The sequence below is a fragment of the Hevea brasiliensis genome, chromosome 18 (assembly GCF_030052815.1).
Source record: "Hevea brasiliensis isolate MT/VB/25A 57/8 chromosome 18, ASM3005281v1, whole genome shotgun sequence".
NCBI lineage: Eukaryota > Viridiplantae > Streptophyta > Magnoliopsida > Malpighiales > Euphorbiaceae > Hevea > Hevea brasiliensis.
The window spans coordinates 14,427,167-14,436,009 of NC_079510.1; the positions used below are offsets into that span (position 1 = coordinate 14,427,167).

An 8,843-nucleotide genomic window follows, 5' to 3' on the forward strand; every position below is an offset into this window, starting at 1 on the left:
CAAAGGCCTCACGGCAATGAAAGAGGCCCAGTGCAGACATCGGTCTCACTCGATGGCACATTACTCCGGCTCAACCACTGAGGTAGTTATAGTGTGGCAAGGTCCTCTGGAGAATTAAAGGGTGTGAAATCATCAAAGCCTCTAGGAGAGGGGGTAAGAAAGAACTGTAACACACTTGCTCTGTACTCCAGTCATAGGCAAGGGACATGACTCGAGACCCAAAGATCTTGATCAGAGGAGTTAGAGGAGAACTTGATAATTAAGGAAAGTATGGGAAAAGCCATAGCTGAACCACCCAAAAGCTCCCATTCACTTTACTCAGAGAGGCATCAAGAATCATCTAAGCCAAAGCCTGATGGAGAGAACCAAGTAACATACTCACCAGGTTGCACTCACCTCCTATAGCTATAAAAAGGGCTAGTGGGAGGAGCTTAATAGAAGGCCGACCAGATGCAGAGCAGAACAACTACTTGGAAAAGAGGCACCAGATGAAAATAATATAAACAACGATAATGGTACTTGTCCTAGCTGAAATCAAGGTATTGAAGAAGTGAACTTCCCCTTGTGTTGATATTTTGGGTTAGGTTTTGTGATCAAGCTGGAGCATCAGTCTTAGTTATTGGTAGATTGTTTAACATGTAAATATCTTTAAGTCTAATGGACATTGGTCCCATTGGCAGGATGAAGGAGTTGCAGGTGTGAGACTAGGTTGCACGGAAACGGGAGGCAGGAGCGTTTCCCCGTTCCGGAAACGTTTCCTTGCCGGAAACGTTAGGACACGGCGAGGAAACGTCTCCGGGCCGTTTCCGTAATTCCTTGAAATCAGAAATGCGTTTCCTTCGCCGGACACGCGTTTCTTTAAAAAAAAAAACAAAAAAAGTCGCACCTCCGGGAAGAAAGGAGAAGGCAAAGAAAAAAGAAGAAGAAGAAGAAGAAGAAGAAGAAGAAGAGGAGAAGAAGGAGGAGTACCTGGTGGTGAGCAGCGTGCCGGCGATGGGAGCTTCCTTCCCCGTCCGATGCTGCTCTGCCAATCAGCCTCCCTTGCCCCTGATGGCGCTGCTCCTTCTTCATGGCTCTGCTCCAGTGCTCCTTGCCCGAATCTTCTGTTTGATTTTTTTTTAATCTTTTTTTTTTTTCAATTTTCAATGTATTAAAACTCTCAAGCTTTTATTTTCAGCATTTTAATATTAATTTTATTATTCTATATATTTATTATTTCAATTATTTATAATTATAAATATATAAATAAATAAATAAATTAATTAATTAATTAATTTCATTATTTTTTTTTATTTTAATATTTAAATTTGTTATAACTAAAACTTTCAAATATATATATATATATATATATATATATATATATTATTTATTTATAAATATATCCCTATATTTTTTATATTTACGCGTTTCCCGGTGTCCGTTTCCGCGTTTCCCCGTGTCCGCGTTTCCGTTTCCGTGCTACATAGGTGTGAGACCAGAGTCGAAGAGAACTTGATATGAGTTTAGGCCAGAATGGAGGTGCAAAGCAAGTCAAGTAAATTAATTTCTGGATAACGATCTTATGCCAGGGGCCTAAGTATATAAGAGATAACCTGTCAATTCACTCAGCCTATCCAATTGTGTATCTTGGCCAATACTTAATCTCCTCGGTTTAAGAATAATTTTTAGGGTGTTCTAATTAAATATCTCATCAATTTGGCTAGGGGGAAAACGAAAATCAGGAAAACAGTAGTGGTATGCAAAGGACTAATGCTGACATTGGCCACATCCAGGTCCTGCAGAGGAAGAATTAAAGAGGAGTTAAAGACAACTAGGAAACACCATGGAAAGTGGTCAAAAGAGATGCAAATGGGATGAGAATACTTATTGTCACAGATGAACCAGTTGTACAAGGACCAGCACTCGAAGAGCTACTGAATGAAGAAGGAGAACAACTTGAGGTAGCATCAGCAGAAGCAATAACAGCACCTGGTCAGAGAAAATTTTGGCAGAGTTTCCCCTGCATCGGGAATGGACAGAAACTTGACCTGCTAAAATAAAGGCCAATCTTTGAAAAAGCAACAAACACAACCTATAGGGAAACACAGAAGCATAAGAGCAACAAATAGCACAATTCGATCGGGATGCAGCATTAATGTAAGTTTAGGTGCAGTGGAAAATTTACCTCTAACTACTATGGAAAAAGGGTTAATGCTAAACATTGAAAAGTTGGGAGGTGAGAAAACTCTCAGGGCTGAAGAAGTATTAGGTCCCGGAATAAAGGTAGTCAGGGGAGATATTACTAATGGATGACATTTTTACAGTGCAAAATTTGAGGACAAACATAATGCAAGCAAATTATTTAACATGCCCCAAGTGTACAAATAAAACTTAGATAGCATAAAGGTACCAATTTATTATCCGAATAAACAAAACTCACAGTACTTGCAATTTCTCCAACCCTTCTTAAATTCTTTCAAATCTCATTCAAATCAAAATACACAGACAATACTCACCCATATTATTGAAAAATGGCTATTAGTGCCAAGGTTTGGTTCAAAGAAAGCATAAAATCGAAAAGAGGAGATGAAAATGTACCTAGTATATGTCAAGTATGGACCGAAACAACATGGGAATTGTTGAAGATGAACTGAAAGCTATCGGCGAAGAGGTTTGCCGGTGGTGGATGCTGAGCGACGGCAAGTACGACTAAAGGAGAGCCGATGTCAGTCATGGTACAATGGCAAACGTAAGAAACGAATAATGGAGGTGATGGTGCGCCAAAGAGAAAAAAAAAAAAAAAAAAAAAAAGAGAGAGAGAGAGGGAAGGAAAGAAAAGTTTGAGTTTTTATGAGTTTATGGTTATAGAAGGAGAATGATGTTGAGTTTAAGTTTTTGGGAATGAAGATATACTAGGTACAATAAGTGAGCAACTCCTTACCCATCACATCTCATGTGAGGTTTAATCCTTTAGCTAGCCCCTAATACTCAAAATCTCAGGTACATCCAATATTGACTTATCTTGCATTAGTTAAGTTGATCTCATTGAGCCAGTAATTATGCAAATAATTTTAATGTCCTCAGATAAATCCAATATTAGCCACCAACCATTTACATATTTATAACATCTCATGCTTAACAATTATTCTTAAGAAAATCTCTTAAATTAATTGCATCTTATGCAAGTATTTTAAATTTCTTAAAATAATTACTTCAATGGAGGGCCCATGTTATAATTACTTTAATTAAATCATTTCCAATTTAATCATTTGTTTGGAAGATTTTGTGGTTATCCTAATTACTATTAAGGTCTCACTTTTCACATTATCCATTTAGTATGCATTTATCATATACTTGCATACATTCTCATACATCTCATACATTAACAGATAATGTCATGACCCAACTTATGGGCCGGACCGGCACTAGGACCTAGGCCAGCTTAAAGCCCCTGAGGCCCGTAGTAAGCCTAATTGTTCATTAACCCAACTCTAAGTCCCATTTGGGCCCAATTTCAAGAAATCAACCGGACAGAGTCCGGCCATAAAGTGGACCTTTCAACGGGGAGTTTTTGACTCACTCGACCTGTAAACAAAATATATCATCAATTGCGGAGCTCAGCTCACCCTCCACATACTCATATCAGCATAAAGATAAATGGGAGCTCAGCTCCCTCATCCAGTCCATCAAACATGCATATAAAAATTTTACAGGTCTACATAACAATTTATATTACAGACCCGAATCATTTAAACATTTCTAACACATGCGAAAATTCTAGGAGTAAATAAAATTACACAAATATTGATAAACAACCTGCGAAGGAGAAAAGCAGGTTAACCACAATAAAATCCTCCTGTAGCCTGAAAAAATATTGAACAGGAGTGAGCGTTCGACTCAGAGAGTAAAATATCAATTTTAACCATAATCTCGATAACTATCTAAAAACTAATGCACCCTGTAGAGTGAAATGTAACACCAGCAATAATTTCACATCATAACATCAAAAAGGTAATTTGGAGCACTCACGCACCCAGTAATATCAATCATAATATATATGGGAGCTGATCCCCTATACAGCTCTCTTAATTCCAACTGTGCCAGCGAAGAACTCAACTCGGACTTCCACTTAATAACCAAATCGGGGTCCCAGCGAAGAACTCAAGCCGTGTCTACCCCGAAGGACCGGGTCCCAGCGAAGATCTCAAGCCGTGTCTACCCGTCCTATCCATAGTCCATACCACATCACACGCACGCCAACGCATGCACACTGCTCCAAATTACCACAACATACATGGCACTTTCACAGTTATGAATGCAACATAAACCGTGCCTAAAGTTTATCTACATAGATATATACATATAAGTGATGCATGGGCATGCTTGAATATATAATAATAGTGAAATTACAATTAAAATTAATATTTTACTCACAGACTTGACAACAGTCACTGTGGTGGCTGGACGGAGGAAGAAAGCTGTCCCGGCTCACCTGACAATTACATTACAATTATTTAACACAATCGACTCAATACAAATCATGAAAAGACCAAATACGTCCTAAGTCGTGCCGAAAATCCGGTAGAGTCTCCCCTATACCTAGGACCTACCCAACCTGCAAAAGGGCTCAAAACACACTTCTATATTCACAATCCATATATCCACAACTCAATCACATCACACAGCCCCTCCTGGGCCCATCAAATCAGTCATCCATCACAATATGTAAAATTTCAATTTAGTCCTTATAATTGATCATTTTGCAAAAACTGCCCAAATAAGCTCTAAAAATTCTAAAACTTTGCCCCGCGGTTCTTAGCAATATTATTAGGCTATTGCAAAAAGAATCATAATTTTCTGAGCTACTACGAATATTTTATGAATTTTTAATCCTATTTAAGCACTAGAAAATTACGAAAAAGCAAGGTTCGGGTTTAACTTTGCCGATTCCGACTTCGGGGACGTGCTCGGGACGTTTGACAATGGTAGGGTACCCAAAACCTCGATTCAATTCGAAGATTTTTTTCTGGTAGCCAGTCTGTCTAGCCAGAAATTCACAGACCCGGACAACTGTCGAATTTTCGCGAATTGAAGATACCTACACGAAGGCCATAACACGGGGGTTAGTACATAAATTTTTCAGAATTTTCTAAGCTCATTTAATGCTCGGAAAAACACTGCGAAGTTCTGTGAGACCCACCGAAAAACGGTGTCGGAAAAATTCAAAATTTATGTCGCCGCGAAGCTCTCGACGAGTGGAGCGCTCTGGTACTCTCGGTTTTCTCGTGGGGTTTACGGTTTGTGAGAAATCTAGCCCAAAATTCAAAATGGGCTAAAACTTCCCCGGCAAAAATTGGACAAACCGCTTGATGGATTTCGGTGTTCTTGGTATCTATGGAAAGCTCCCAATGAGTAGATGAGTTTAGACACAAAACCCGGTCCGATTGGTGGCCAGATCGGCCGAATTTTGGTCGGGAAGACGAACGGTCGCGCGCGCGCGTCTCTCCACTTCGGGCACCGTTTTTCGGCGTTCCAGGCAGCGGCCGGTTTTGGGGGAGGGGTGAGGCGGCGCGCCGGCGAGCTGGGATGGCAGGGGAGGCGGCGGCGCGGCAAGGGGAGGAGGGAGGAGAGAGAAAAAGAGAGAAAAGGGGAGAGGGGTCGGACGCGTGCGAGGAGGAGGAAGAAAAAGAAGAAGACCAGTCCGATTCGACCGGTCCGATCCGATCTGGTTCGATTCGGCCGGTTCGATTCGGAATACAAAATTTTAAATTTTTTACTCTGCCTCGGGACCGAAAACAAGGTCCAAAAATTTCGAAAAAATTCTAGAAAACTCAGAAAAATTTGTAGACTGCAAATATATTTTTAGTTTTTCCATGTGGTCTTTAAATTAATTTTTAAAAATCATCAAAGTTTATATTTTCGGAAAATCGAACCCGATTTTTAAAATCCGAAAAATCTCAAATAATTTCTTAAAATTTAAATAAAATTAAAATATTAATAATACTCATAAAATAACAAAATTTAAAATTTTGGGGTGTTACAGATAAACAGTAAATATGGTATGATCATGGATTTCTAAGGAATTCAATTCTTAGCCACCAAGAATTGAATCAGGGCATTCCTAGGTGCATTTCATTCATTCATTTTACAAGAGTTACTGAAGGAGTACATAATCAACACTTGATGTTGAATTCCTCCCACTGGTCCCACCATTTGGGAGGAAATGGGGAAGAGAAAAGAGTTGTGGTAAATGGAAGAGACAGTAAATGATGAAAGAGAGAATTTCTCTTTATGTGGGAAAGTCATAATTATTTAGGAAGGTAAAAAGTTGATTTGACTTTGATGGAAATTCTATGCGGATTAGGAAACTTCATAAAGTTTGAATTTTATTTGTATTTAAATTCTTAGCAGAGGAAGTAGTAACCTATAGGTAAATTCCACGAGCAGAGGAGCGAGTAAAATTCAACGTCCCGAGGAGATTAATTGTCTACATTAGAATGGCCTAATTGGCCGATCAATACGCGAGAGGTAATTTTTGCACTAAAAATAATTTAATCAACTCATTAATTATTTTTAGGGCTATGATTAATTAACTTAAATTTTTGTAAAATTAATTTAATTCATTTTATTGTATTAATTTAATTAAGAGGCATGAAGTAAATATTATTAATTATTTTAATGGTTATTAAGATAATTATTAAAAGGAGGTTAATCAACTGACGGGAGAAGTTATGATAGAAGTTATCTGTTGCAGAGGAGGTTACTAAAAATTGGTGAGATCATGAATAGCAGTTGTATAAACTATTTGGACATGTGGACAAGAACAACAAATTCCAATAGTTTATTTATCATTTATTTTATCTATCTTTTAGTTTTTCAAGTCTTATATTTAATTTTCAAGCTTTGTACTCAATTTTTTTAGCAATCAATACAACTTCTATTTACTTGACTATTCGATCTATGTGAGATCTTTAACAAAGTTATGTTTTGTCTACTTAAGTTCTCACAACAGTTTAATAGAAGTGAGAAAGCGCACGGCTGATATATTCAGTATCTAGCATGCTCGCACTTCCTAAACTGTTAGCCAACCAAATTATTTTCTAAGCAAACAATACTCAATATATATATATGTATATGTAACTATATATATTATAGGAATTTTATACTATAGGACTCAACATGTAAATTTATATGTTGGGAGTGCATTTTCAATTTTAAGATTAGGAGTGTCAAAATTAGATTCAAGAGTCTCTTTCATTTTGATTTTGGCTTGGTTTTAATTTTATAGTTGTTTGATTTTAAAATTTAATGGCCAATTCTTTTAACTTTTTAAATAAAAAATTTTGATTTTGATTCGAAATTAAACAAGTTAAATATCTAGCTAATTATAGTCCAATTTAAATCAATAAATTTAAATTTAACAATTTTAATATATTTTTAAAATTAATTTAATTTAATTTTAAATCCAATATTTACATTGGACATTGTGACTATTACAAATAAAAATTTCTCATTTATCATTATTACAATGTAATCTAATTATACCTTCATTTTTTTTTGTCTTGATTTCATTATTTAAATGCGTCATGCTATCATGTGCTATAATAGAATGAGAAATGCATAAATTTATTATTATTATTATTATTTTTGTAATTGATCAGATATGTATGATTAATGAGACATTGCATATAATCAATTAATTCAATTGATACAATTAAAAATTTAAATAATTAAAATATATGATCAATGTAACATGTCACATAATCAAATTGATTTAATTGAATTAATTAATAATAATTATCATAATTAACTCAAATATACATAATTAATGTGACATTGCACACAATCGATTAATTCAATTGACATAATTAAAAACTTAATTAACTAAAATATATAATCAGTGTGGGATGTCGCATACTAAAATTGATTCAATTGACTCAAATATATATGATCAATATGACATTACGCATATCAATTGATTCAATTTACTTCATTAAATACTTAGTTGACTAATGCATGATTAATATAATATGTCAAATGCTCAACTAATTTAATCGATTAAAATATATATTCAATTTAATCATTTAAATGATAGCTATTACAATGGACCCAAAATGGCCAAAAACATATTTCGTCCCCTAAACTTTTATAAAAAGTCAATTTGCCCCCTCAATTTAGTACTGAATCAATTTGCCCCCTCAACTTAAAAAATTAAACAAATTTAACATATTTTTGTTGAGTCTACTATTGGGTGTATTTCACATGCTGATGCACGTGTTAATGGAGAAAAGGGTGCAAACGTGGACAAAAAAAAAGAAAAAAGCAATAATTTCTCTCTCCTCACTAACCCCACCTCTGTAGTCCTCCTCCTCCTCCTCCTACTCCTCTTGCTCCTTCTCTCTCTCTCTCTCTCTCTCTCTCCCCAAAAGCTTTACATCTAAAACCTTTCCATCAAAAAACACAAAGAGAGGTCATATAGAGGCTTTTATACTCTTCTTCTCCACTCTTACTCTCAAATTCCACCATAAACCCACCCCTTTTGTCCCTCCACTTCGACGATTTAATTCACCCAAACTTGTTTTTCCCTCTCTACCATGCCTTGAGTTCATACGACTCAACTTAGTTTTCTGCAAACATAAGAACCCATAGCCCCTTCAATTAAACTGCCCTCTCTATCTCCTCCCCCGCTTTACTAGCAAACCAAGTCAATTCCAAAATCTAATTTTTCCCAACGGATTGCAAATGGAGCTTCTGTGCAACAAAATGTATTGATCTTCTTTCAATTATTTGGTCATTAGTGCGCAAAGGCATGTGTTTTTGTGGCTTTCTATGCTTTAATTATGTGTTCTTGTTATTTTATTATG

At 36.1% G+C, this 8,843-nt stretch overlaps 1 long non-coding RNA gene across 1 annotated transcript; it reads right to left on the reverse strand.

The window, feature by feature from the left end:
* Window positions 1–1,513: 1,513 nt before the first annotated feature.
* Window positions 1,514–2,735, reverse strand: LOC110666744 (uncharacterized). The gene is made up of 2 exons (XR_009146129.1): window positions 2,578–2,735; window positions 1,514–2,030 (listed from the first exon to the last, which is right to left on the reverse strand). It is a non-coding gene; the product is annotated as an uncharacterized LOC110666744 (long non-coding RNA).
* Window positions 2,736–8,843: the final 6,108 nt, after the last annotated feature.